The sequence below is a fragment of the Mus caroli genome, unplaced genomic scaffold (assembly GCF_978045245.1).
Source record: "Mus caroli unplaced genomic scaffold, Mus_caroli_1 scaffold_9, whole genome shotgun sequence".
NCBI classification, from domain to species: domain Eukaryota; kingdom Metazoa; phylum Chordata; class Mammalia; order Rodentia; family Muridae; genus Mus; species Mus caroli.
This window is the reverse complement of record NW_028227264.1, coordinates 20,750,365-20,772,401: the sequence shown is the minus strand read 5'-3', so window position 1 is coordinate 20,772,401 and position 22,037 is coordinate 20,750,365. Positions and strand designations below refer to the sequence as shown.

General features: G+C 39.1%; 1 long non-coding RNA gene across 1 annotated transcript in view; it reads right to left on the bottom strand.

Annotated features, from left to right (window-relative positions):
• LOC147002585 (uncharacterized) overlaps positions 1–21,449 on the bottom strand; it is a 123,825-nt gene extending 102,376 nt beyond the window's left edge. The window contains exon 1 of the long non-coding RNA XR_015048522.1: positions 21,258–21,449. This is a non-coding gene — a long non-coding RNA (uncharacterized LOC147002585). The remainder of the gene's footprint in view (positions 1–21,257) is intronic.
• Between the last annotated feature and the right edge of the window lie 588 nt (positions 21,450–22,037).

The following is a 22,037-nucleotide window of genomic DNA, read 5'->3' as shown; positions in this document are numbered from 1 at the left end:
TCATTTTGATGCAAAAGCACACATACTTAAATATGAAAATAAATAGAAAATAGATAAATAAAAACAATAAGTAAATAAAGAAGCCAATAACTAAAAGCTCTTTGGGGTATTTTCAAATTCTTCTTCCCTTGAATGTCTTCCTTAGAAATTCTTATTTAATTATGTGGATGATGCCCCTGCTCTACTGTAAGTAGTACTGTTGCAGACTTCTGTAAAACACCACTTTGGAAAACAGTTGTCCAGACGAGAAATGGTGTCACTTTCCCATTGATCTTGTTTGCCTGCCAGGATCTTGCAGAGGTAGATGCTCTCTCTGTGTCCACCAGCAGCTTTGATACCATAGGTGCTCAGTTTGTAGTCAATGCCTGACAATGGTACCTAGTTAGCATGGGGGTCTTCTGTTCACTGTGATGCTACAAGGGTCTATCCTGCCCTGGTGCCACTGGTCCTCATCCCTCTACTATGTTCTCCATGAAAATGGAAACAACCAGCCAAAGTGTTTCTCTAGCCCCTTCCCTAATGGTAATGCCAAAAATCGGGGCCCTCCAAACCTGTTCTGCTTTATCCAAAACATAAGGTGAAAAATTTCTCACTGTGAGAAAATCTTTAACTTTGTTACGATGCCAAGGGTCTCTAAATTAATCACACTGTCCACAAATTGGAGTCATTCCACAGGTCTGGAGTTTGCAGTCAGTTGAAGCTGAGCATAGGAATTGCTCAGCTCTGGAAAAAGAGCTCACAGAGTCTCTGAGGCATAATCAATCGGATTAGGACTTTGGCTGTCCTGAAGCAGGTTTTTAAAGTTCTCTTCTGAACTTTTCCAGTCCACAGTCACTAGATCTTATAAGCTCACTTAAAGAGACAGCATTCGTTCACATGATGCAGAGAGTGAAGATGCTGATGCAATTAGCAAAAAGTTTAGCTGACATAATTATTTTTCTGTGTCTATGTAGGTATTCCATAGGAGACAGTCCTCTCTATTGGACTCCTTAGTGCTACCTGGCTTGTTCTCCGATAGCACTGGGGCTTACTGTGAGAATGTTTTCATTAAGGTAGAGAGCAATAAAGAAGGAAATTTGAAAAAGTTTGGCCTGATTGTATTACCAGGCTTTATCCTCCAGCAGCCCTTTTAATTAAGAAAGAGCAACCATTACACAAAATCAAAGTGGAAAAACCAGAATGAGGAAGTGTGTGCTGTTTTTTAAGATTACCTAAAGAAAATATGACAGAGTGAATTAACATTTAATTACTCTGCGGCTGTTGGTTTCGGTCAGTTTTATCTCAGTTTTATAGGTTTTTTTTCCCCCCTTCTTAAAAACACTGGAAATAATGCAATCAAAATAAGTTTGTCCAACTTCAACAATGTGAGACCTAGGATTACTTACCATGTACGAATCCCAAAGGCTCTCTGGGCTCAAGGAGAGGTGCAAATCTATATGGGGCGCCTGAGTAATAATTTATAGGTATGGAAATGATGCTATGATACTGCTCCCTTCTTGTGGGTGCCTGGGAGAACGTTTGCCTTCAGGACATAGTTAGAGCAGTAACAGTAGTTAGTTCCTGTGTGCTATACATTTATAGCAGCAATTCCTGCTTTTACCTCCTTGATCTTGAGATTACATATTTATTTCACAAAAATCTATTGAATCCTGTCTACTACCTGCTGGAAAGAATGACAAAAAGCCCTGAAAATCTAATAGAGGAACAGAAAGGCATACACATAATCTGTTGAGAGGTAATTGCAGCAGCTTGAATAGGGTGCTATGAGATTACAGAAGAGGCGGGCCTGCTTGCTTGGGAATCAGGGAAAGAGGATGAAGATAAAAACTTTTGAAGCCGAGTATCAAAGGGGTAAGCAGGCATTTGTCTGCCCTGTGTAGAAGAGGCTTCCCCCCCTCCCCCGCTCTGAGTTTCACATTGTTTACATTATAGGACCACCTACTATGTGCAGAAATCACAAGAGAACCTAACAAGGACACTGTAAAACATGAATCATAGGCTCTGGACAGTCTGTAGAATCTTAATTAAGAACATATTGTAATTGTACTTGTATTATTACATTTTTAAAAACATGAACTAAACAACTTATTTTTTAAAATGATGTATTAATTTCATAAATGTGAGTACACTGTCACTCTCTTCAGGCACACCAGAAGAGGGCATCAGATTCCATTACAGATGGTTGGGAGCCACCACGTGGGTGCTGGGTATTGAACTCAGGACCTTTAGAAGTGCAGTCAGCACTCTTAACCACTGAGCCATCTCTCTAGCCCCATAATATTGCATTTTAAATAGCGTGATTGAGGGATTGCCCTTAAAAGTTTCCCTGTGTCACGTGTTTTTCCTTCTCTCCCACCACAGTCTCAGGAAACCACTGAGCTATGCTTTCTGCCACTGTGTATCCATTCCCATTTCTGTGATTTCCTCCAAGTGAAATCAGAGAGTAAGCACTCATGCCACCAGCTTCTTTTATTTGGCACAATTATTTTCATATTCATCAATATTGTGTGTTTCAATGGTTCCTTTGCTCTTATTACTAAATAATACTCCATTATATATTGCACAGCTATACGATTCCATTCCCCCTTTCTTAGTGATAGACGTGTCTCTAGTTTGCAGTGTTGCAAACAAAAGCTCCTATTAGTGTTCTTGAGAAAGTCTTTGCATGGATGTCTTAGGTAAGTATCTAGCAATGCAATATGGTATGACAGGTCAGGTTTAACTTTGTAAAAGTACCACGTGTGTGTGTGTGTGTGTGTGTGTGTGTGTGTGTTCATCTGTGTGAGTTCAGGTGTGCCACGGAACCTTGTGTGCAGGTGCGAGGACCCCATGCAATTTGGTTGTCTCCTCCCACCTCACATGATACAGGTTTTTAGTTGTTGATGCTCTCTAGCTGGACTGGGGACTTCCTGAGGTCCTTTGCCTCCTGTTTTGACACAGAAACCCTGGATTGTAGACACAGCCCACCCCATTTGATGTGAAATGTGTTCTGGGGACCCAGATTCGGGTCCCTACTTTAATCAGTGGGCCCTCTTCCCAGGCCACACTTCAAATATTTTTTGAAGTGACTACACTACTTGCAACCTTAGCAATGATGTATGAACATTTCCATTCATTCTTACAAATATGTGATATAGTTCTATTTTTCAAGTCTTCGTCACTGTAATAGGAATGTACTATTATCTGTTATTTGTTGAATTTTATGTATGCAAATTAGGTACCTCTACTGCAAACATGCCTGCTAATATCAGCTTTAAAATTGATGTTAATTTTGTTATTAGAATTTTAGAACTATGTAGATATTCTATCAACAACTCTTTGTCATTTGTAAATACGATTGCGGCTATTTCCTCTTAACCTTGATTTTGTGAAGAGTAGATGTTTTTATTTACTTTTTAAAATTAGGTATTTTCTTCATTTACATTTCCAATGCTATCCCAAAAGTCCCCCATACCCTCCCCTCACTCCTCTACTTACCCACTCCCACTTCTTGGCCCTGGTGCTCCCCTGTACTGAGGCATATAAAATTTGCAAGTCCAATGGGCCTCTCTTTCCAACGATGGCTGACTAGGCCATCTTCTGATACATATGCAGCTAGAGACAGGAGCTCTTGGGGGGTACTGGGTAGTTCATATTGTTGTTCCACCTATAGGGTTGCAGACCCCTTTAGCTCCTTGGGTACTTTCTCTAGCTCCTCCATTGGGGGCCCTGTGATCCATCCAATAGCTGACTGTGAGCATCCACTTCTGTGTTTGCTAGGCCCCGGCATAGCCTCATAAGAGACAGCTATATCTGGATCCTTTCAGCAAAATCTTGATAGTGTATGCAATGGTGTCAGTGTTTGGAGGCTTATTATGGGATGGATCCCGGATATGGCAGTCTCTAGATGGTCCATCCTTTCATCTCAGCTCCAAACTTTGTCTCTGTAACTCCTTCCATGGGTGTTTTGTTCCCAATTCTAAGAAGGGGCAAAGTGTCCACACTTTGGTCAGGTGACAGCAGATGCTGGCAAGGATGTTGGGAAAAAGGAACACTCCTCCATCATTGGTGGGATTGCAAGCTTGTACAACCACTCTGGAAATCAGTCTGGCAGTTCCTCAGAAAATTGGACATAGTACTACTGGAGGATCCCCCAATACCTCTCCTGGGCATATATCCAGAAGATGTTCCAACTGGTAAGAAGGACACATGCTCCACTATGTTCATAGCAGCCTTATTTATAATAGCCAGAAGCTGGAAAGAACCCAGATGCCCTCAACAAAGGAATGGATACAGAAAATGTGGTATATTTACACAATGGAGTACTACTCAGCTATTAAAAAGAATGAATTTATGAAATTCCTAGGCAAATAGATGGACCTGGAGGGCATCATCCTGAGTGAGGTAACCCAATCACAAAAGAACTCACATGATATATACTCACTGATAAGTGGATATTAGCCCAGAAACTTAGAATACCCAAGATAAGAGTAGATGTTTTTGACTTTTGTAAACGGTAATTGATCAGTTTGCTCCTCTTGCTCTTGAGTTCGTTTCTACTTTTTACACCCAACCCATAGTCACAAAAAATTTCTTCTTATTTCCTTTTTAAGAAGTTTACAGTTTTAGGTTTTATATACACTATCCAGTTTTGGTTAACTGCCCCATTTGTACCATTCTTGTGCTCACCAAACTTTAAGTATCTTTTCAATTTCCCTATGACTTCTCCTTTGAACCATTGGTTGTCCTGTTACGTGTTGGTTAATTTCTACATATTTTTGAGTTTTCTATCTGTTTGTCTGTTACTTATTTCTGCCCTTATTCTACTTTGGTTGCAGAAGATACTCAGTATACGTTCATGTATGAAACTCATTATTTTGCATGGACACATTCAATTGATATAGCTTGGTTACTTTGAATATCAGTCCTTTCCCATGTAATTGCTTTTGCACCTTTGTCAAAATCACCCTTCCACCTTAGCAGACATCCATAGAACACTTCACCCAGCAATACATAAAGAACATTGTTCTCAAGAGCTAAAGAAACATACTTCCCGATAAACCACATTTCAGTCTCAATCATTTACAAAGACTGAAAGTATCTTCTACAAGATACCAAGTATCTTCTACAGCCAAAATAGAACAACATGAAGTCCCTGAAACATTCTTCTATGTACAATAAAATCTAGACTTAAAGTTTTCAGGAGAATCTCACGGCTGGTTTGGGGTAAACATTTTAAAGATAAAATAAGAATTGATTGTTTTTTGACCTCATGAGTTTTAGAAAACTTGATCTCACCTGAAAGATTTCGCATTAACACAAAAATAGAAAGTCCTGTCCATCAGTGGGATATTTGTTTGAATCCAGTTTTATATGTGTAAGAAATTATTAGTTATCATTCAGCTTCTGAGGAAAAGAGGTAATTTTCTGTTCTCGCTGATGCGCCAATAAAGCGAAATGGAAATCACAGGATAATCATGAAGTTGCCATGTGCTATAAACTGTAGGTAAATTCAAAACACACAAAGACCTAAACCAAAGGATGCCATTAAATAATAAAACTCAGCTCTATTCATTCATGTCTGCCTTCTCTTTCACAGAACACACAAACCTTAGTTATGACCATAAATAGCTCACCTCTCTCCCCTTTCCTCATTCAAATTATGAGCCAAGCTGAACTACAATGAGGTAGATCACATGATGGTGTTCATCACATGATAGAAACAAACCACAAAACTATTGCAAAAATCCAGACACTCAGAAAAACATACACTTAGTTAAATCTGCTACACCAACATCTCTGGGTGATGGTCTTGCAGTCCTTTAAGAGGACAGCAGTTCTTCAATGCAATTTACTACATCAGCCAAAAAGGACAGAACCCTGGTCTTTTCTTCAGGAAGAATCTAGGACTTGGTGGAGAAGTGCGCTTGAGTGTTAGCTGGTCATGAAGCTCAAAGCATCTCAATACTACAGAGATGTATCAGTTCAATAGAGATGTTCAAATCATTATTTGTTGTTGGAAGATGAACAGAACAGGAAGAAATGCCAAGAATTAACAGTGACAGATTTGCAGAAGATTGTGGGTTCCAGTCCAACTAGCCTAAAGAGACAGAACTAAAACAGATGATTTCAGGCTTTGCCATGAAGAGGGAGAGTGTCCTTGAAGAAGCCATCAAGTTACTGTTGCCAGTGCAGTGAAGCAGAAAATAGAAACTTGAAATTCAGATTCCTCCAATTCTTCTTTTCTATTTCTTTTGTTTTCTTCTCCATGTGCTACTTTATTGAGATCATAAATATCTTTTCTACTATTCCCTTATTCAAAATACAGTATTATCTGTACAATGACTTTAGATATTTAATTTTCTAATTCTATCTCCTAACTTCGCTGTTTTTTAATCAGTGAGTAACAGTGACTGAGCATTTGATGGCTTCTAATTTAAATTCAGTATGTAGCTACCGCATCAAATGTATCATTGAAGTATTCAACTATAATGCAATTTCTGGCATGATTGTCAAGCAAGAGATTATAGCTGCCAGTTGGCAAATGTCAGCGATTGCTGCAGACTCCCAAGTTTCAGCCTGGGAGACTATGAATACCACTCTTTGCAGGTGTCCTTTGGTTTCCTCTCCTGCAATCTAGTCTGCTGAAACCTGACCCTGCAATCAGTTCTCAGACTGGGTTTTCCAAAAGCAGCACCCAGAGTTAGCAGAGTCTAAGCCCTTTCTGGACGATAAGAGTCAGTGCAGGGCTGAGTCCACTCGATATAGATTTGTGCATGATTGTGTGACCACCAAGGATTTAAAAATCTTTCTCTTTCATACATTAGGGATTTAAAATATACTTTATGCAAATTTATAGCTACCAAATATTTCTGCTAGTAATGGTAAGGCCACTGGTGTAATTCATTCTCTCCCTCTCTCCCTCTCTCCCTCTTCCACTCTCTCTCTCTCTCTCCCTCTCTTCACCTCTCTCCCTCTCCCCCTCTCCCCCTCTCCCCCTCTCTCTCCCTCTCTCTCTCCCTCTCTCCCCTCCCCTCTCTCTCCCCCTCCCTCCCTCCTTCCCTCCCTCCCTCTCTTTGTCTCTCTCTTTCTCTCTCTCTCTTTCTCTCTCTCTTTCTCCCTCCCTCCCTCCCTCCCTCCCTCCCTCCCTCCCTCCCTCCCTCCCTCCCTCCGTCCCTCTCTCTCTCCCTCCCCCTCTCTCACCTCCTCCCTTTCCTTTATTTCTTTTGAGATTTGCATATTTTTATTTTATGAGTGTTTGCTTGCATGCATGCATGCATGTGCACCACATGTATACCTGGTGTCTGTGGAGGTCAGAAGAAGTTGTCAAAGCTCCTGAAACTGGAATTACAAGTGACTGTGGGATGCTGTGCGATTTCAGGGTGTTTAACCCAGGTCCTCTTCAAAAGCAGCAAGTACTCTTAACTGCTGAGCCATCTCTCCAGCTCACAGGGAATCATCTTAGCACATTGACTGCAGGGCTTTCCCAGCAGCACAGCACATCTCTGCAGAAGTTTTGATTCTTATTAGGCAAAACAACAACAACAAAACAAACAACAACAAACCCCTCTCCTATCGCCCTGAAAACAAAGCAAATACAAACCACAAAAGAAAAGCTGTCTTCTTATTACTTTTAAATAAAAAAAGACTCAGACCTATCCAAAAAGCTAAAGGGGCTTAATAATTTCATTGTTGTTGTTGCTTTTTTGTTTTCTGGTTAGCTGGTAATGGAGGAATGCAAATGCCAAGTGTACTAGAGAATTCTAAATCATGAATGCAATATTTAACCATGTACGTCCTCCGAGTTCATCAAATGCAGAGATAAAATGATAAATGTTTAACACCAAAGAGTCCATGGGGAAAATGTCTATATTTGATGGTAGAAATTAAAATATTTTTTGCTTCTGCTAATGTAGCTTATGAAGGAAATGTCTGATTTTATTTCTTTCAGTAATGACAATATTTGACACCTGTGTGGTGGGATTTTTAAATATGTTTTGGCTACATATAAATAGAGAAAAGCAGTAGATTTTTAAGTGGTGTTACTATGTTGGGATAAGTAAGACAGACTAAGGCAGGCATGTGTGGCATATCCAGTACAGCCAAACTGAATGCAAGCATAACGAATCTTGTCACAACTCGTGATTTCAAGAATCTGAGGACACCAATGTTTATGCAGAATCAAACATTTTCAGAAACATGAGCCTATAATAAGGCCACAGTGAACAAGCTTTCTTTTTTTCCTTGCAGGAAATTATAGTAATTTTTTCTTTATTGTCTGCTTGTGATATTTTGGTACTGTAAAACTATTATTACAGGTTTCAGAAGACCACCCTCTTGGATGGCATTCGAAATGGTTATAGGACAAATCGGGGGGGGGGGTTGTTGAACCTGAAACCTGGAGGGGTGTGTATTTGTTGCGTTCAGATATGTGCACGATGTGTCATCCATCTGACTTTCATACTAGAAATAAGAAATGTAATTTCAACATGGAATTTGAAGAAACGTCAAGACAGTTAAGTGGTTACAGAAAGAGAGAAAGAGTATGTATGGTGTGTACAGGCTTACGAGGGCAGACTGCAGCGAGGTCTTGTTTTAAGACTATGAACCTAGATGTGGAGCTGGACAGACAGCTCAGCGGCTTTTCCAGGGGACCTCAGGTTTGTTTCTAACACTCATTTTAGGTGGCTCAGAACCCTATATGTTCTTCTTCTGGTCTCTAAGTGAAATTTTACACATGTGACACACATGCACATTCCTACACACACACACACACACACACACACACACACACACACACACAATAGTTTTAAACACTAATATACCATCTGAAAATAGAAGTTATAACATCAGGAAATGAAAATAAATCAGAAAAAAAGTAGAAAAATCTAGAACATTACTGTTAAGCTAAAAGAATAAAGTCATTTATCAGGAGTGCCTGCTTCTCCAGCAGGAAGTTGGAGGTTCCCAGAAGAAAGTTCTTGCCCAGGCTTATGGTAATTTGTTATGCCATGTCCAGTTAACATCTCTGGAGGCCTGCTCTTTTAAAAAAGGAAATGGAAGAGGGGTGGATTTAGGGGAGAGGGGGGGCCTGTGAGGGGAGAGATAGGGAAAACTACAGTTGGGATGTAATGTATATAAAGCACAAAAATTAAAATTAAAAATAAATGAATGTGGATTTGTCATATGCTACAGTAAAAAAAGCAGCACTGTAGGGGATGCATAATACAGAGGGATGGATCCTAGAATCAAAATTGGAAGAAAAGTTCGAGAACTTAGTTCCTGAGTTAGGAGCAATTGCATTACTATCATCTAACATATTGCTAACAGGCTGTGTATATGCCGACACAAAGCTGGACATTTCCTATCCGCAGATGGGAACTGAAGTCAACCAGAGATTCTTCTTCAGGCTGATGGAACAAATGTTACTCATTCTGCTTGAAGATTCTTTTGATCTATGAAAGTATTCAGGGTGGCCAAGGCTGAACTTTGAGTATATGTCTTAAATTCTTACCCACGGGTGATTTGCCTATTTCTGCTCAGAGGAACCAAGAGACTGCTTTAAGCTATAGTGTGGATGTTTCAAAATGGTATAAATGGGCCTTTCAGCTGATGCTTGAGCCATTTTGTATGGGAGATTCTATGGTTCTCTTGGCCTTTCATGATACTAGTCCCATCTCAGCTCAAACACAGCAGGTGAGGTAACTATCTCAACCAGAAGGACATTGTTAATAGTTTCTCTGCACCTCGGTGAGGTGATATATATCTAGGATCCTGACCATACCCAGCTGCCCTTGAACTCACTGTCCAGTCAAGGATTCAAGGTTGATCTTAAACATTCTATCTTCCCATCTTTACCTACAAAGTTCTGGGATTATAGGCACATACCACCATACCCAGTTTGTGTACATCTGGGGACAGAATTCAGAGCTTTGTGTATATTAGACAAGCACTCTACAGGCCGAGCCATATTTCCTGACGATAGTCTTTAATGTTAGCTATTTGATGTCTGTATATCTGGGACTCTATGTAGATGCTACAAAATTCCCATTGTATGATGGGAGTCTGTGGTGTTTGTCTTAAGAGTGATTTTCTGCATCCTTAGACACCTCCAGAGAAAATGTGGAAATGTACTAGAGATGATTAATCCATTCTTGAAAACACCAGCTCTAAGGAGACTGAGGTAGGAGTGGACCAGTCTATATAAGTAGGTATTATTCAGCAACAAACGGTAATACCATAACACCTCCAACCCCATAAACTACATTTCTATCATCTAGGCAAATTTCTCAATTGTTGCATTTAGATAATTTGAGTATTTGGATATTATTGGTCAAAACTATTTTAGCATTTGTTTTAGAACAAATAGCAAAGATACTCTCCTGCTTTGTAGAGTAAGAAAAACAACTGGGGAACTATGAACAAAATATAGTTTCCAAGGCCCATATCTAGGATTTGCTAAAGATATCAGACCAGCCCTGGATAGTAACCATATTCAGCATTCTAGGACAAAGATTGCATTATATTAGCAGTTATCTGATTGGGATGAAGAAGTATGGCAAGGTGGAAATCAAGGTGGTAAGGAGAGATATGAGTTTCATAAGTGTTTTCAGAAAAGCTTTTGAGAGATACAGTAATCAACAGAAGGAAAGCCTAGGTATCTATGGGATTTCCCATGCATTGTTACATTTTTTTCCCCAGCATCCTTTGGGCAAGATGCCTGATTCATCTGGTTATTTTGGAGAGGGAAGAATTGATTGCCCCCAAAGTAGTCCTATTTGCACAATATCTGAACTTTGATCTGTCCATCAGTTGAAGTGTTTGATGCTAATTTGTATATGATTTCACTTGCCCTGTGCCTCTTAACCCATTATATCTGTATAGCCAAAGGTCTAGAGATAGACCCTGAGAATCAGGCTCAGCCTTTGCTTTTCAAACTCAAGTTGCTACAGAAACATTTCACAGAGTAAAGAGTTGATCTGATGGGTCTCTGAGTTCTTATCTTTATTCCAACCTCAGAACTTCCACTTTGTTTTTATATTGGGATGCATGGTAATATTTCATTTGAAGAAACGCTCCCCCTGCTTAAGGTGTTTGAAAAAAAAATACTTATAATTTTCTGTAGGGAATCCACCTTCGTGAAAGTTTTCAAAAGACAAATTCTCTGTTAGAGCAAGGAAAAATACCTCCCATTTTAATGCCTACAGTCATCTTATGGCAAATCAAAAAAAAATCACAACCACATATGCTATATACTCCATGAGTTGGTCAGAATTTTTTATTCTATTCAGTAAGAGATCATTTCTTTAGGCGAGGGGAAATGCAACATCCAGAAGCTGTATACCTGGAGCAGCTGTTGTGGTGGCAAACTTCTATGATCCCAATACTCTGGAATTGTAGGTCAACCTGGACTATATAGGGAGATCCATTCAGGATTCATTAGGCAGCAAATAAAAAGCTAAAGAAATCTCTTTACTCAGCCTCAAAACATCTCATGAGGATGTCTGTGAAATACATGTAACATCATTCAGCTTTTATCATAGTACTGGTGGCACACCTGACTTATTTGTCTGTTTACTTTATTTATCTACCTATCTACTTATTTAAAGTAAGAATAGAGATCAGGCTAGCTGTACTGCACAGTGCTGTTCAAATAAGACATCTTGACAACAGTGGCTATGTCTATACAGTAGATGGATCAGATGAGGCAGAGAGACCAGGAATTTCTCATGTGGATTGGCAACCCATTAAGCAAGACTTAAAAGACATCTTGGAAGGGGGCTTATTACACTTTCTTGCATTGACTCTAGAAAAGCAATCCACACAATTATCTCCTGAAAATGATCTTTGGGAAGTTAATCACGTATATATTCCAGTCATCTTCCCAGTTTTTCTGAGTTTTGGTAAACCATTCTTAATATGCAAAACAGGAAAATAAATGAATGATATATTTAAAGCAGATTTGTGTTTCACCAAAAACTTAAATGATTAATTTTTGAACAAAAATCAAGTTGGACAAGAGCCTTTTTAATTTCGGAAATTTTTGTGGCAAGGCTTGGAAATAAAAAATGACAAGGGAATGAGCTGGAAATTACTAGAATAACTATACAACTTTGAACTAAGCATCATAAATTGTAAATACTTGTTAAAATGCATACTGCAGTTTCGACAAAGCAATACTAATGGGCATAATAAATCTTACACTGAACCACTCAAGTATCTAAAACAAGCACAAGACCAACCAAAGAAAATATTTCAAATGAACAGTGCTAAATGGATCAAGCCCTTTTTGGGTAGGCTGGGTCTCCTGGTTCTCATAGTTGGGAATATTCCAGATAGGTTTTGCATGTGTTCAGATGTGTTTGTGCATACTAGTAATGGAGCAAAAAGCAATACAGAGATAGAACATTTAGGTTGTAATAGATGTTCTAAATCTGTTTGGCCCAATGGTAATGAGGCAGAAAATTAGTTGGATGTTTTCAAAATAGAACAGTAAACTAGAAAGGAATTGTTGAATGCCTCTATTTTTACCCCAAGTTTGTCTTTACACACACACACACACACACACACACCCCATTTTTTATAAAGTTGATTAATGAAGTATATGTAAAAGTTTTTAAAATATATGATCATTAGATGTGTGAGAATAATGAAAATTATTAGTATGTGTAGCATGTACAGTCCACATGATGTGTAAATTCTTGGGCTAGTAAAGAATAAAGTCTTCTATGTATAAAGCGTGGTTATTTGTTCTCTCAAGATGTCCCATTTCCTTTTCATTGATCACCTGGTGGGAGAGGAACCATGAGAGTTTTGTGAATACTAAGGGAGGGTACTAAAGCTAAATTGTGCATAGCTTCTCAGCAGCATGTCCAAAGTTGTCAAGAGTCGTGGGCCTTTGCTTTGTTTGCTGTCTCATTCTCCCTCCTCACCAGCCCAAAGGAATGGCTAGCTCCATCCCTCTACGCCAATTTCGACATCACCCACCTCCCCACATAGGTCGATGAGTAATCTGGCGCTGTTCACCCAGGAGGGATACAGAGCTGGCAGGCTTGGATGCTCTTTTTAAAATGTGTGTGTGTGGAAGGGGTGGGGGTGGGGGTGGGGGTGCAGAACGCATGGGTAGAATTCACGATGCTGAAAGTTTTAGAAAAAGAGGGGAAATGCCTTTGCTAACTCAATCATTTTCTGCTGACAGTAGCCTGCCTTGGGGAAAAGGAGTGCGTTTCTGTGATTCTTTTCGCTATTAACCTTCAAGATGATTCAAATGTGGCTTTCCTTTTTTACTAGATGGGGCTCAATGAGCCACATTTCCCCTTTCTCTGTGGAGGACCCTGGCTGTTTCCAAAGCTGACAGAAAAGCAAGACCAGCAGCAGTCTATCCCAGAGGCTCCCACACTGACTCACTTTCAAAAACCAAGAAAGAAGTATTTGCCCTGCATGCTTTTCCTCTACCACGGGATAAACGATTGGATCCCAACCCCAAGGTTCAGATTCCTAGTATTTCGACCCAGCATCGACCCAGCAGACCACACTGAGGTACATTCTGAAACATGAATGTCATCAAACTTCAAAGCTCCATGGCATTTTTCTCTATTTCCTGAATCATTTGATCTCCAGCCCAACCCAATTTCCCAATTTCTCTCTCTGTCTCTGTCTCTGTCTCTGTCTCTCTGTCTCTCTGTCTCTGTCTCTGTCTCTCTGATATATTTAGAGTTTTGTATGACCTAAATATAGGTTGCATCTAGTCCCTTAAAGAATATGCAATGGCTGAGAGATGGCACAGTTGATCAAATGGCTGCTGTACTGTCATGAGGATCTGAGTTCTAACCCCAGTAACCATGCAGAAAAGACACAGGGGTACGTGGAATCCCAGGAATGAAGATGCAGAGACAGGATTAACCCTGGAGTTCACTGCTCAACAACCTGGCCTTTTTGGCAAATTCTAGGCTAGTGAGAAACCATGTCTCAACAAGATGACAGCCCAGTGGCCCTCTGACCACCACACCGCACACAAACACAACACGTACATGTGTGCAAGTATACACACAAAGAGTATAACTTCCAGGTTAATTTAGCGGAGATCCACTAAATAATTAAACTTCAGGAGTAGAGCCTCCTAGAAGAAATGAATCTGAGCCTTTTCTCTGACACACACATGAGCTCTGCGCTATCTTTTGTTCTGCTATGCCCTCAGTGCAGAGAACTAAACACACAGGCTTGGGGAGCGTGGGGGAGGTCCTTATGATACACTTTCATGTGGCCTCCCCTCTGACTCTTGTTACCTCATTGACCAAGATACAGAGTGTGCTCAGTAAATATTGGCTGTTGATTAATGACTCATTGATTCTAGAACACAGGCAAGGTATCTAAGATCCTGTGTGCATATGCCATTAATCACAACACCTGAATGTTCAAGAGAAAAAACAAAGTTCTCTATAAGGTAGATGATGGAATCAGTGAGTTAATAGAATTCTCCTAATTCTTGATATTGTGTGCTGACCTGTCAAAAAGGGGGCTTGTGGGAATGAACAGAAACAAAACCCCAGACTAGTAAGTTGTCCTGTGAAATTGAACTAGCCCTGCAAGGTTTTTACTATATGTCATGACTAAAACCCTCATAGCTTCATCAAACAATCTCATGCAAATGATTTCACAAGCCCATCTTGACTCAAATTCACAACTGATATATATATATATATATATTTTTTTTTTTTTTTTTACAAAGGTATAATTCTGTAAAGTAAAATCTCTTTCTGAAGTTAACCTTGATTGCCCTCTCTGCCCCACACACTTAGGAACATGCAAAACATCAGCCAATATTTGATATTTCTTTAGGGCTTTAGGGTAAGAAAGGCGTTCAAAAGTTACTGACTTCATGTGGATGTCACAATGCTTCACACTTGGTTTTATTAATGTACTAGGTATTTCAACTAAAAGAAAACAGATATTTAAGGCTTTTGTAATATGAGGTTCCTATTTTAAATGGCAAAAATTCCATGAGTTTCCATGTACTCTAATCAGTGATATCATTAGTACCTCTTTGTTGAGAAGTTATACAGGGGGCGTGAATGAGTTCAGTGGTGCTTAACACTATCTTCATAATCAAAGGAAAAATTCATACTTTAAAAAAATGTATGTGTTATTCATTAATTCACAAACAATATACAATTTATTGAAAAGTCCTCTATGGATCACCAATGTAATAACTTACTGGCCCAGTGGTGTTTGTGGCCTTCTAGGTGCCCATTAATCTAACTCCTGGGTCAGCAGTATAAGAACGATTTCACAGTGTTGCAGGGCAATGAAAATCTTGAAGGACAACAGAGGTAGTAGACTTCTTGTACAATTCTCCTTATGAACACCTCATAATACACAAGGAGACAGTGCGGAGACCACACTCCACGTGGGCATCTGCAGACATCAGTCACAGACTTACCACCTCATCTGTCACAGATATTTTATTGCCATTTCCAGAAAAAGCCACAAAACCCTCTGTCCATTTGCATCAATCCAAATCACTGTGGGATTCAATTTATATTTCAGACATGTTAATTGGAAACAGTTTGCACAATAGTCATTGAAATAATATATGTGTGTCAATACTTTTAATAAGGATTTGGGGATTGGCTCTAGCCTGTTACTGAGAATTAAATTTTACTTTATACTTTGCATGTATGGTACCCATGTAAGACAGAGAGGAAAAGATTAAGGAAATTATTGTGGTGTACAACTGTGTCCAAGCTGCAAGAGCACTAAGGCCAATGGATATCTTGAGCCCCGGAGTTCAAAGTCAGCCTTAACTCAGCAAAATTTTGTCTCAAAAGTAAAAGACAAAAGGAAAGGAAGAAATGAAAAAGGAGAAAAGAAGACTAAGAAATTTATGATATTATCTCATGGATTTTCAACAGACACATGCCAAACTTATGAACTATAGAAGTAATGTTTTTTTTCCTATTGACATGGATATAACATTAAAGGACGTAGAAAAGACAGAGACTCTCTGATAACTTTAGAATTGTCTGGTGTTGAAGAGTTGGTATACAATTTTGTGTATTTCAAAGACAGAAAAACTTAGCATCAAGATAACAAATAAGAGGCTTTAAATTTGATATTCAATGAATTTGAAATTTTATGTGTGTGGCTGTGAGTAGGAAATAATGTAGGTGACTAAAAATTTAATTTAACTTCAGGAATACCCTAGGGTTATAAACACATACATTCAGTAGGCCTAAGACAGCTTTGAGTCTAGTTACGTTAGCTATATTATCAGCGTTATGGAAGCACATACTGAATCACCAGCTTCACAGTGAAGATTAAACATAAGTATATGACATTCATTTCCCAATTTGTCTTAATTTATCGTAGTCTCTGTCTTCAATGGCACACTTGATAATTTCAATCATGACTTTGTCCTCAATCATGAACTATTTGGCCACCTGTTTTGGCAAGAATGTCTGGTATCTAAGTTACCCCAAAGGAGATACAAATGGCTAATATGTACCTGAAAAGTATTCAACATCCTTAGACATCAGGAAAATGTAAATCAAAACTATAAGCCCAGATTAATGAGAGACACTGTCTCAAATAGGTAATGTCCCTTGAACTTGTCCTGGTCTCTACCTACAGGTCCAAACATACACACTGGCCACACACATGGACCTTGAAGTCTCTGTGGGGCTCATACCATCCTTAAACTTGCAATCTTCCTGCCTCTGCCTAGTAAGCAGCTGAGATTACCAGCCAGTGTCACTAGGCTTAGCTGTGTTTGTATTTGTATTGGGGAAGAATAATCGCTAGCTGTAGAATTGTGTCTGAACCAGCACTAGTCATTGTTCCTGGAAAGGGCCTTAAATTTCTACTTTAGTTTTAGTGACAAGAAATACAAAATGACTAAAGGAGATAAAGTATGAACTGAGTAATACTATTCAAGTATGAGCCGTCTGGTCCAGACTTGTTTTGTTTGTTTATTTGATTATTTATTATATTATGTTTTGATATGGGTTTCATGTAGCTAAGGCTGGCCTCCAAGTAGTCATATAGCTGAGACTTGATTTGGATGCCAGATCTTCTGTCTTTCAACTTTCCAAGTGCAGGGATTACATACATGTGCCACCGCACCTGACTTGTCTCCTTGGACTTTAAGGTGCCTCAGAGTTACTCTGGAGGTGTGGACTGTGCAATGTTGTGAGCACAGAAGTTTGAATAGCGAATGGGTTTGGTCTTTCTGGTCATAAGTCATGTATAATGAATCCCTCTGGAGGAGCATAATATAAGCTATATTCTCAGGAGGACTAGGGACTGATCTACTTTCTGTGACCTTCATAGGATGAGAACTCTTACGTTGTCACTTCCCAAGGTAGCAGGCCATTGCTGCTCCCTCCTGTTGCCCATCACTGTATCTTCAGACAGGTTAGCTGGACTCAGGGGCTACTCTAGGCTCTGCTTTTAAGATTTCATTCTGGAATGCTAGCATACCAATATCCACATCCTTTAGTCTTCTGTTTTGAATCTTGGGAGGATGATGAAATGCCAAGATGCTAATGAGATAAAAACAAGCAAAAGGGTGGGCACAGCTCAGAGGGAAATCAGAAATTCAAAGGATGTAGAATAGGAACATAAAAGAGGAAAACTTAAAATTTACTTCATAGTAAAGTTATGACTAAGCATTGAATAAAATTATAGTACCAAAATTAATGATCTTAAACATGCTTGTAGGAAAAGGAGCTGTTCTTGTTTCCTATTGGGAACAAACTCAGAAGACTCCATCTTGACCTCTTTTTTTTTAAAAAATTCCTTAGCCATGTGACTATTGTCATTTCTGTTACACCTAAAACTTTTTATATTTCAGCCAATTTTAATAGGCAAGTCAAGATGATGTTTATGGTTTTGGATTACAAAGAGTTTGGATTTTAAGAATCCAATTTACAAAAGGTTGTTCTTATTATAAATGGCCTCTTTCATTCTGCAAATATTTGTTAAGTATCAATTGCCAGTCACTGCTCTGTGTGCTCCACATTTTCCAGTGAACCCAACATAGTAAGGTGTGTTCCCTCTGAGACTCAGATTCTAGTGGGGAGAAATAGACAGTACAATATAACAAGAAAATAAGATGTACATAAGGCAACAGTAAGGACTGTGGGGAAATTAAATAATCAATTTCAGAAAGGGGAGTTGGTAGACTGTGGTAGAGAAAATGAGGGTGAAAATGGTTTGGAGTTTTCCCTGGGGTGGGCAGAATTGGCTCTACAGATCTTATAGTGTACAAAGATTTAAGTCACCCATGAGGACATACATAAGTACAGCAGCCCACACAAAGGAAACAGGAAATTTATATAGGGTGTCTAGAGTATGCTCACATGGTGGGGCTTGCAGCTAATTCAGTCACCAAGAATCAGATTATGAAACCTTCTTTTTCCACAGAGAAGAAAATCAAGACAGACCAAGACTAAGTGATTCTCCAGGATCACATGTCTTCTCCACTCGGACATGCCCTTCAAGACCCACAGCAATGTGCTCTCCCAGGTCTCCTGGGCATGACTTAACCCAGTCAAAGTAGTCAATATCAGTCATCATCACGGACAGTGACAAGAAAGGTGAGGAAGAAAGAAAAATAAAGACAAAAAGGCTAGCCAAGCCTAGCTTTGTTATACTGTCAATCAAACATAAACTGTCAGTTGCCTCTTCGATCATCTCAAAATTGTCACAAGAAAGATCCATGGTAATAGAAAACAACAAAGGCATCAATGTCCCTTTTGTGCACTTGTCCTGGCTTGATGTTGTATCTTAACTCAGAAAGGAGCCTTTCTTCATTAACCAGAATTAGTCATGCCCAGGAGACCTGGGAGATCTCCTCTGGGAATTCCAAAGCGGCAGAATGTCTAAGAATGCACATTATTGCTTTTGCTTTCAGTACATAAGTGCTGGAAGGAGTTTCTCATAAGTTAATTTGGCACCTGTCCTTTTGGGGGAGGCTGGGTAGAGAGGTTCTATGAAATATTGTGAGTTAGAGAAGAATCTAAAAGACAAAATATGAATTCTGTCCTCAAGGCATTATGAAAGAGTCATTAAGTATTTGTTTGAATTTTAAAAATATTGACCTACTGATGTAGACTGCTTTTCTTTGGTCATTAGTTTGAATTATTAGTATTTTATCAGTTAGTGTTCCCTAGAGAAACATTGGAGAAAGAGAGATGAGAGAGGACAGAAAGAGATTGATAGATAATAGCTAACTATAGATATAGATATAGCTAGATACAAAGATGATAAATAGATGACAAGTGGATAGATGATAGATATAGAGAAACAGATAAATAGATAAATAGATACATAGATAATTGATATAGATAGTTAAATAGAATATAAAGATCAGTTTACCTGTTTATAGACTGAGAAGTATCCCTATCTGTGTTCTGCAAGATTAAGATCCCAGAAAACAATGATTTAACTTAGTCTGACTTCAAAAGGCATGAAGATATGGGATGCCCTATCTCAATACAAGTGAGAGAGAGAGAGAGAGAGAGAGAGAGAGAATCCCATCCCTCAGTCCTTCTCTGCCCCACATTGAGGAAAGCAACCTATTCAGTGCATAGATTCAAATGTTAACATCACATACAAATACCAGTATGCTCAGAAACAGTGTACAACATGAGCACCTTATGGTGAAGCCAATCTGACACAGAACCAACTTGACAGTGTCATTAAACTGCAGAAAGAACAGCCTTCGGCATATTTGTCATTAATATATGCTATTAGCCAGAATATTATTCAAAAATAATTTTGCTAAGATGAATGGGTAGCATCTTACTCAGTTTATAGCTGTAATCTCCAGTGTTCATAATTTTTAGACACTGGATTTAGACAAATTATAGATTTATAACGAAATCTTCTGGATTCTTTATTTCAATAAACGCCATCTTTTCTGCAGTAGCAATGCCTGAAGAGGCACACCCTTCACACACACCTTGAAGGGTCTGCTTCTTAGAATGGCCTCCATGAATTCTGAGAAAGCCTCTAGAGGGTTGCTGTGCCTTGGGATAAAGTCCAGGAAAGTTTCTGGGAATGCCTAACATGGCAGATAGTTCATACGCTGGAAGAAATACCATTATGTTCTGATGGCATATGAGCATTGTGTTCATACAGACAACTACCTCAAGACCTATTGTTGCCTATGTTTGAGGTTAGGATGCAAACACACACATATAAAACAACAAGGCCATTTTCCAAAGGAGTGTGAAGTCAGTGTGCTCAGGCAGTCCTTCTACTGTCCCACACTGCAATGCTTCCCAGTACTTTTGATCAGCACCAATGTTGCTTTTCCTAACAAATTACTGACAACTCCCATGTATATCAAAGGGACCAATCCTGTGTACTATTCATTTTCTTCTTTTCTTTTGAGATTAAAAAAAAAAAAAAAGCAAGTGTTAATAGTTAGGAGTAAAATGACTGTAGCAAATGTTTATTGCTTTTTTTTTTGAGTTAGCAGGAATATTTTTAAATAAGCTTATTTAACTTGTGATTTTTTATTGGGGAAGGTGGTTAAATCTTCCAAGGGACATGGTTTTTCAATCTGTCCTTTAAACATCTCCCCTAGGCACTGTTTTTTCTTATTTAGAGTTCATTGCTTCAGGAACACCAGGACTTCTAGCCACACTGTGTAAAAGAGGCTTAGTGTGTTGCAAAAGCTATTGCATGTTGTCATTTTTTCTGCATCCTTTATTCCTATGCAAATTGAGCCTAGGCGAGGCCATGAAGCACCACAGGCAGAGATCCAAACCAAAGCTTCACCTCCTGTGTCTGCTAATGTAGGACTCCAGCTTTCTCTCAGCACAAATTGTCCACATCAGTAACAAACACCCTATAATAGGCAATTCCCCCTAGATGTTCATAATTACTATCTCTGATCCAGCATAAACACAGGATCATCATTCTGCATTGCTTTTAAAAATCTTCCATGGACAAACTGTCACACACACACACACACACACACACTCCTTGAAATGCAGCCAGGGACAGTAAAGAACAAGTTATCATGTAAAGTAAAGATAAAGACAACAGTTCAATATAAGAAAGCTTTATGATGACCCAAATGTTTCTTACAAAACATGTAAAATAATACAATTTAACTAGGCTCCCTGTGTTTTTATTTGCTGGACAAAATGTATGAAGGTGCCCCCCCCCCAAACACACACACATACCTTCAGCTAAAACAAAATTAGGAACCAGCTTAGTTCTGATTTGGGAGATTAAAAACACAGTTCTGAGCTGAGGCTGCTTACCATGCATGCCAGCTTCAACCACGTGGACAGCTTTCCAGCGGACCTCCTGCTACTGATCCCATCTGATGGCCTGTATAAGGCCCTTGTTAGTCAGCAGGTATGACTGAGTTCCAGCGTCTCCCAGCATTGTCTGGAATAAAATCAGCTACTGTCTTCTCAGCTGAAAGGGGACCTTTCTCTTCATGATTACCCAATCTCTGGAAGCATCCAGTCGCTACTTCCTACGCTTTATGACAGTCAGCATACAGTACGTTTTGTTCTAACAGGTGTACAGGGTTGTATCTAATTACTTATTATGGACACTTTATTTTCAGGACACTAACAGAATTCTCCCAGAAAAGAGTCTGTTTCTGCCTTAATGTGAGCTAAGACTTTTTCCCCCCATAAAATAAGGGCTCTTGCTACAAATATTGGTTTACCACACCCAGTACATTCTCCTTCTCTTGAATATGTTAACAAAGAGAGAGTGTCATTCACTGAGGGCCATTGTGTAAGTGTGAATAAAAGCAATCAGCTTTCTGCTTGTTTGATTAGATGGCCAAGTTGTACTTATTATATTCTATTGTGAGAAAGTGAAACCCACTTACTTCATGAGATTATTCCCGGAATTAAAAACAACCCTCTCCATTGGGGCGTCAGAATGCTTAGTTAAAATTTTTATCATGAAAACAGCTTCTACATTCTCTATGTAGAAATTTAATGAAATAGGTATCTATAGAATCGTCATTAAAATAGCATGCAAATGAGACCATCTCAACATCTGTCTCCAGAGGTGGACAC